This window comes from Alexandromys fortis, unplaced genomic scaffold (assembly GCF_014885135.2).
Source record: "Alexandromys fortis isolate MF-2015 unplaced genomic scaffold, M_Fortis_MF-2015_v1.1 scaffold_96, whole genome shotgun sequence".
Lineage (NCBI taxonomy): Eukaryota > Metazoa > Chordata > Mammalia > Rodentia > Cricetidae > Alexandromys > Alexandromys fortis.
The window spans coordinates 1,722,565-1,730,971 of NW_026068053.1; positions in this window are offsets into that span (position 1 = coordinate 1,722,565).

Consider the following 8,407-nt stretch of genomic DNA (forward strand, 5'->3'; position numbering starts at 1 on the left):
ACATATACACAAACAAAAAACAAACATCCAGACTCAGACACACAGGCACACACACATATACATTTACATCATACATATATGCATATAAAACAGCCCCAAAATACACTTACACACACATACACAATCAGAAATAAACATACATATATATAATGTAAATAAGCACAGGTGTTCTAAATACACATACACATACACACATGTACATACACATGACACACAAAGATAAAAAGTATTTGCATAATTAGTTCAAATTTAAACTTCAAATTCTGTCTCATTTCTGACTTCGGAGAACTTTCCTTGTTTGCCTGACAGACAGTTTCTGTGTGTGTGTGTATGTGTGTGTGTGTGTGTGTGTGTCTTTCTTATACATTTTTCTGATTTGTTTTTCCTTAATTGCCTGTTTTCTAAAGAGAGAGAAAAAAGATGTTAATTTGGGTGGAAAGGGAGGATCTGGGAGAGGTTGGGGTAATGAAAGTGTGATCAGGTATACTGTATAAAAAAAGCTATTATCAGTTAAAAATAGTGTTAAAAATATTAAGGATTATGAGAGGTGGCTTCACAAGAACAGAACTCAGTGTTCCAATTTATTTATTAGGATGGGAAAATGACAGCTTTCTGAGGTTCATAATGGAAAATGTTTCAGAAGTTAAAATGACTGCAGTATTAACATTGCTAACAAGACCAGAACTTCAAAATACATCTATCGGTGAGTCCGTGGCAAACTGGATTGTGATTATAGAACAGAATTTTGGATTTTAGGAAAGCAAAGACTCTACAGTCCTCAGCAACAACTGATATATCTATATCTTTACCCAAGGCTCAGGTAAAGGAGAGTTAGAGGAACAAAGATAGAAAAGCTGGTGCAGGTTTCCTATAACGGTGGCTTCTTGTTCCCAGAAGGCATTGCAAGGAGGGACTGCAGGAAGATACTAGAGTAGATATAAAAATAGGAGTGAAAGAATAAAGAGAAGGGCTAGATGGATTTATAAAATACCTAAGCCCGAGTCTGTTTAGCAAGTCCCATGGCACTCTGCAGCCCTCAACTATCCTAAAGGAAACTGTTGGTTTCTTTCAATGAAGCTGTTACTTTTGATTTCTCTGCATCCTGTTCTTCTGTCATTTCTGGATGTTCATTTTTTTCATATCATGAAATGGGAATGAGCTTGGTTGTCTCAGACACCACTGAGTTCTGATGGGATTCAAGAAACCCTTTCTACTCATGGTCAGTATGCCTGAGTGAAAAAGCACAAAGAAGGACTCAGATGTGACTGTGAATGTTGGCACTCTTAGGACTCCTTTCCCGTGAGGGAAATGAGTAGAATGATTAGAACCCTAGTTATTTTTCACCTACCCTGTGTTAGGAGAGAGCGGAGAAGAGGCCTTGGCTCTGGCAGAGACACCATGGTGACTGTATTCAGCAGAGAACTAGGATGTTGACTTTTATTGATATTCCTAAACTGGGAGACAATGGAAAATATCTTGTACATATCCCTTCCCATGGAGGAGGGGTTGGGCAGAAAGTTTCTCACTTGTCATGTTGACTTATCCTCTTTGTCACCATTCTCAGTGACTTATACATTTGTTCAAGAATAATGGAGAAGGTGACTCACCAGTTTTATTGCTTCTTCACCCCATGACCAGAGAACTCTAACCACTCTGAGTGCCTGTTCTGTTATAGGGGTTTTGTCCTTCAATTGAGGCCTTCCAAGGCTAATTATTTGTATAATGTTTATAGGTGGAGAAGCAAGGTCCCTGGATATCAAGTATTTTGGGGTAGATTTTAGAAAAGATTAAGATAGAAATGAAGTCCATCTTGATCCCAAGACATACTTTTCTAGTTACCCTCTTTGTTGGTCTATGTTTTTCACCTATATGGGGGTGAAGTTACTTCCTAAATAGAATGAGTCAAATTTCAGTATTTTTATCATTAGCTAGTTATTTTAATGTGTAATAAACCAAATAGTGTTCTGTCCCGAGCTTTTTACTTTACTGCTGCATGTTACATGTGTGTGTGTGTCTGATTTATTTACCAATAATTTTTCAATGTTACCTTTTCACCTTGGATCACAAACCCCTTTGCCTGTTGCTGACCTGGTTACTATGGCCACAGGATATCTTGAGGTCAGAAGATATTGTTATCCTAATGCACAATAATATCCTTGCAGATATCCTAGTCATGAAAGAGAGCCTAGGTTTCTGTCTGCTCCTAGAAAACAACTGAATACAAAAGCTGCAGGTCATATGACTCAATGGATCAGACTCCACCACTAGCTCGCAAGCAAACTTGGCAATGACATCCACATGGCACTGCCTTTAATGGCATTAAAGATGCAAAAGTCAAGGAAGGGATCATGAATTCTTCGGTGGTTTCAGAAAGCCACCAAGAACAGACACCATGTGGATAGACAATCTCTGTGTGAAGGGCCTGAAAGTGCAGAAAACCTGAAAGATCATTGCATGAAATAACTTGCAAATACAAAATGTTAAAGATGTCAAATCAATGAAATCTATGACAAGGAGAGTTGCAATCAGGGAGTGGAACCAGCCCAAGAGATGTGTATCGTAGTCAGGAAAGCTGGACGGCAGAGTAGACTGAGCCCTTAGAAATTAAAGACTCAGGCTTGGGTCCTGAAATTACAACATTTGGTGCTTTACCTACTGGTTCTGGTCTTCCTTTGGTTTGGTTTTTCTCTCTACTTTGAAATGCTAATGTATACTCTGTGCAGCTGTATGATGAAAAATGTCATTTTTCTTGTGGGAGGTCCTTCGGCTCCTCCAACCAATAGCTGATGAGATACCAGCCCATTGGGGCATAGTCTTGCTCCATTTAAAAAAGCAGCTATTTCCCTCTGCTCGCTCTCTTTACTTCCTGCTCCACCGGCGACTAGACTCCCTTCCTGATTGCACAAAGGGCTGTTGTCTGGGACGGTGATCTGTAAGTTTTTTCCTCTTTAAATAAATACCACCCTATTAATCATAATTCCAAACTGGCGTGGCATTGTTTGTGACTTACGCCTTCACATTTTCTTTTTTATTATATGGAGCATAATGACTGAGAGATTTCCTTGAATCTGTGATGAAACTTTGAAGGTTTAAACAGTTTTGAGACTGAAAGATTTGGGGGACTGCTGAGGTTTGATTAAATACATGTGGCCAATGATATAGTCTTAAGTCTATGGGGCAAAGGTTTTGGAATGTGGAGGTTTGAATGAGAAATGTTTCTTACATGCTTAAGCATTTGACCATTTGATCCTCAGTTCATGGCTCTGCTTGGTTATGCTGTTGGGAGGTATAGCCTTTCTGAATTAATACATCCTTTAGATTAGCTGTGAGAGGTTAAAGTCTTACCCCACTCTCAGTTTTTGTTGTACTTTTTGTTTCTGTTGGAGTGTTGGAGATATGGTCTCTCCGGTTCCTAACCCTGCCATCATACAAGCCTTCTGCTGTCATGTTCTCTGTCATGATGGATTCTTATTCCTCTAGAAGCATTACTAGAGTAAACTCTTACTTCCATAAGTTATTTTATCTCTCTGTCTTCACCCTGCCATGCTCCTGGGCACCCCAGAGCACAGCATTCATTAAACATGGGCATTTTTGATTTGGTCTAATCTGGTATTGGATTGGAGATTTTTGCACCGGTGGAGAGGCTCAGTTAGGAAATATCCCTAATACTTAAACTACAACACCCCTTCACATTAAATCAAAATCACAACACAAATAGCCTACTTCCAAAAAAGAGGCACATTATACATCACTGTTCCAAATGGGAGGAGTTGAAGAATAATGATAAAATATTGGACCAAAACTAGCAGGAAAACTACCAGAGCAAATTCCAAATTTTGCATCTCTATGTCTGATATCAAAGTACTCTTCAGAACTCCAACTCCTTCCAGCTTTTTGAACTGTGACATTTTTCTCTATCTTGGGTTGATTCTACACCTGGTCTATGTTATTCCCAGATCTACAAAGTTTCCCCAAAAACCAACAAGGAAACCAAGCCTTTATTTTGTACAAGTGTGCAAACTTGGTCTCTCTGTATGTTCAACATATTGAAATAATCAGAGAGCACTGAGCTCAGTTAGAGTTGGGTTTCAATAGTAATAAAGGTGGAGGTGAACGATTTCAAGGCTCAGGAATCTTGACTGGCTGACATTTGTCTAGAGGTGTCCTGGTGAGTGTGTGCTGGAAAGTGATTCTATCTACAATGGTTGAAACATTAGGAATTTCCTTTGGATGGTCTGTTCTTGGTTGATGCTTGGGTAATATTAGTTTGTGGTCCTTCCTGAAACCAGGTATTGCCTCAGGGTAAACCACTGAGTCTCAGGCATCCATTAAACTTATCATGGCTGAGTCCTAAACTGGCAGGTGATAATAATTGGAAGAACTTTCTTTGGGTGGTCTGTTTCTATTAAGCTTATCATGGTTGACTCCTACAACCTTCAGCTCTTCTTTGGAGGCATTCCATGACACTGGCACCTCAGGATCTCCAAAACAATCCAGACCTTATCTCCACAGTTTTGTTAAGTGGCATCTCTGGCTCTCCATGAAGAGACACCCCTAGAACTCCCTTGGCCTTGATAGCTTCCCTTAGACAAAGAGGGAGATTCCACAACTCCTTTCCTGTACCCTTGACTCTAATGCCAGAATCATGTGGAAAAACTGTCAACTTCTGCTGCTTGCTAGGGCTAAAACTTGGTGCATTCTCTCAATTACCATTTTGTTTTTGTTTTTGTTCTTCGAGACCGGGCTTCTCTGTGTTACAGTCCTAGCCATCCTGGAACTAGTTCTTGTAAACCAGGCTGGCCTCAGACTCACAGGGATCCATGTACCTCTGCCTCCCCAGTGTTGGGATTAAAGCTGTGCACCACCACCAGCAGGCTTTCAGTTACATTTGCATCAGCATCCTGTTGTTAATGGTTTCCTTCACTGATTAAGATTCAATTCCCTTTCACAAGTTGCAAGGTTAGTGGGCGTGGTCATTCCATGAGATCACCAATTTCTTTATTCCAATTAGCACCAGGGTTTTCTGTGAATTGCTTTATGTCTTTGAGTACCGGACTTACCTACATTATATTTCCAGGTCCTGCTGTTTTTCTCAAACTATATATTATGTAAAAGTCTAGCTTGCTACTTTTCATTAGAGATCCACATAAGAGTGAGCACTAATAATCCCTTGGCACAGTCATGCTAGGTGAAGAGTCCAAGAATAAATAAGAATTAGAAATGTAGGTTCCAGGAATAAGAATGTAAAACTAAAGAAAAGTAAAGTTTTTAGCCTAGAAGGATGAGAGCAGACTTCAGTAATTTTCTCAGCTGTTTAAGGATTAACTATTAATGATAATGAAAGACCCCTGGTGAGGAGAGACGCTCACTCAAGTCTCGGGATAACACGACCCCCCCCCCCCAGTAACTCAGGAGAGACCGTCCTTGCTGCAACCACATGAGGCTTTAATTGATGAGATGAGACGGGAACCAGTGCACTGGGGCCGAGACTCATAACCCACTTAGGGAAAGAGTTCGACCCAGAGTGACCAAGAGAAGGAGTTTTTAAGGGAAGAAACCACAGCCCAGTAATCCAAGTGTCAGAAAATTCCAAAAATTCAGTGCTGGTCACAAGGGGGCAACTCCCTGCCTCTCAGGACCACACCCAAGGTCATAATCAGCTAGTTCCTAAAACACAGGACAATGATAATATCAAGGGGGAAACTCCCTGTTTCTTAAGATTATTCTCAAGATTACAATCTAACTATCTTCAGCTAGTTCCTGAAACACAGTCACTAAACCGGCTAATCCTAGATTTTTGATTCTTCTCTTCCTGCTGGGGAGGTTGTCGGGATTTATCCAGGTCTTTCAATGGTTTATGTGGTTTCTGTACAACACGTAGCTCTATCTGCAAGGTTGAAGAGGTTCTTTGCAAACTGAAGTTCATTTTTAGATAACCCTTGGTCAGTCGTGACCAACAACTGATGCGAGCTGAGTTAACTTTTAAATGATGGGATGTACCTGAATTTTTAGTTGTGCATTGTCCCATACCCTTTCCTGTTACACAAAATGGCACTATCAGGGGAGTGCAGCATTTTGGTAAACATCATCAGAAAGTGCCCAAAAGAGACAAAGGGCTAAGTACAAACAAAAATCCTGTTAATGGAAAAGCAATCTGTGTCTGAGGATTACCTCAGGGTTGTAAAAATTCTTTTGTTCTTGCCTAATGCTTGTTTCTTGCTTTAAAGAGGGAAGTTCAGGGATGGACCATTGCCACAACTACAGAAGTGTGATCTCTGGCTGTGGTCTCAGATAGTGGATAAGCATTTTGTGCCCCATGTAGATTTTTTTTCTTTTTCCAAGGATGAAGTCTGTTCCTAGTTTATAAGACTCTGGTGGTCTTTACTCATCTTTGTGCAATTCCGTGGACCCAACACTAGGCTGTCTTGAAATCTGCTCTGACAACACCATTAGCTGGGCACTTAACAATTTTGCCTCAGGCAGATTTTTAGGACAAGTGTAGAGAGCAGCTATATTTCTGGCCAAACTATCACAGGAATGGTCTCTAGGTCACTTACTAATATTCTCCCCTTCTGATATTTCTTGATCTGGACTCACAGAGTTCAAGTTGCACTCATTACTATCTTCTATGATAATACTAGGATGATTACTACTAAGTGTGCACCTGCTTTTCTAGACCAAAATTTCAAAGTCTTCCATACTCCTAAAACAGGCAGTGTGATCAAGCCTGTTTACAGCAATACCACTGTTATGATTTAAGTAAAATGCTGCAGGTCCCTGAGCAGTGGCAGTGAACAGCAGGCCATGAGACCAGGCCACAAGTTCCCAAAGGCAGATGGTCCCAGGCAGGGAGTCGCACAGCGGGTGAGCAACAGAGACATGGATAGGCATGCCATGCAGAGTGATGTTGAATATTTATTTAGTGGGATATGGAAGGGAAGGGGAGAAGGGGTAAGAGCAGAGAGAACGGGACAGAGAGGGAAAGAGAGAGAGAGAGAGAGAGAGAGAGAGAGAGAGAGACAGAGAGAGAGAGACAGAGACAGAGACAGAGAAACAGAGAGACAGAGAGACAGAGAGGGAGAAGGGGAGAAGTGGAGAGATGGGAAAGACAGAAACTCTTTGAGAGAGAGAGAGAGAGAGATGTAAAAGGAAAGGGTTCAGGCTAGACGCTTTGTTGGATGGGGGAGAGTGTGGGTGTGGCTTGTCTCTTAAAGGGATAGGACAGGCCATTACATTTCCATCTCTTTTTTATAATAAAAAGGTGGGAGGTTAGGCACCACAGGTTAAAGGATCTGGGATAGTGGATTATCAAAACTGCTTCCTGCTTATTTGCAGGCATCTTCTTTTTTTGGCAGGGGGTGAGAAACCTGAGAAAGCTGGGTGCTGGTCACATTCTAGTATAGCTGGTCTCTTTGCTCCTGTCCGTGTTTGTGGTATGGAAATGTCTGGTGTCTCTTACACCTGTTTAAGTTTTTGGCAGAACAGAGGACAAAGTTAAGTTGAGAAAAAAAAATTCACGACCATGGAATTAAGAGGGGTGTATCTGACCTGTTTAAGGTAGATCCTTCAATTTGGCTCCCTAGAACTCACAAGAAATTTTTGCGTTTGTGAAAACATAAATTTTAGCATATTTATGTCAGATTGACTATGACAGATGTTTTTGTACAATGAAAAGTATTTTTAAAACTATGGAAGGCAGTGTGAGAGAGAATTTTGTTAACTTGTAGCTTATTGAAATTTGTTTGGCGAGGCTGTCCTTTTAAACAACAAAACCTCTTAGCTGTCAAATTGCATCAGAGATCTTTGAGAAGAATAAAATTTTACTTGAGTTATTGATTAAAAATCAACAGAGGACTTACTTGGTTGGCACCTAGAGCGACTCCTCAGGGTCCTCTATGGTTGCAGAGGGTCATATTTGCATTTTTCTGTTTAGCACAGGGTCTGCCAGGCTCCAGAAGATCCTGTAAGCCAAGAAATCTGTAGGAAGACAAGCCTACCTTGACCTGAGCAGCTAGGCTGTTGATTCCAGCGATTATGTCCATGTCTGATGATCTTCAGTTTAAATGAAAGACAGTTTTTCCCAGTAGTCAGTGCTTGGCGAATGAAGTGAATTGCTGGTGAATGTTGTTCTGTGCCCATTTGTTGTCTACCTTCTTTGAAGAAAGTAGAGTGCTATTGGTACGAGCCAATCTGTCTCTTTTTGTTTTGAAAAGTCTTTCAATAATTAAATATTTAAATGCCATATGCCCCCAGATCTCTGAGCAGTTGAGGGCTGTTTATCAGGTGTAACTACAGTATAGAATCTGCCTAGAGAGCTGGGTCCAAGCTTGACTGTACTGGCTTTCAACTTAATGGGTAAGATTTAGACTCGTAAAAATACAGAAAGAAGAATAAACTGCTTGCAACA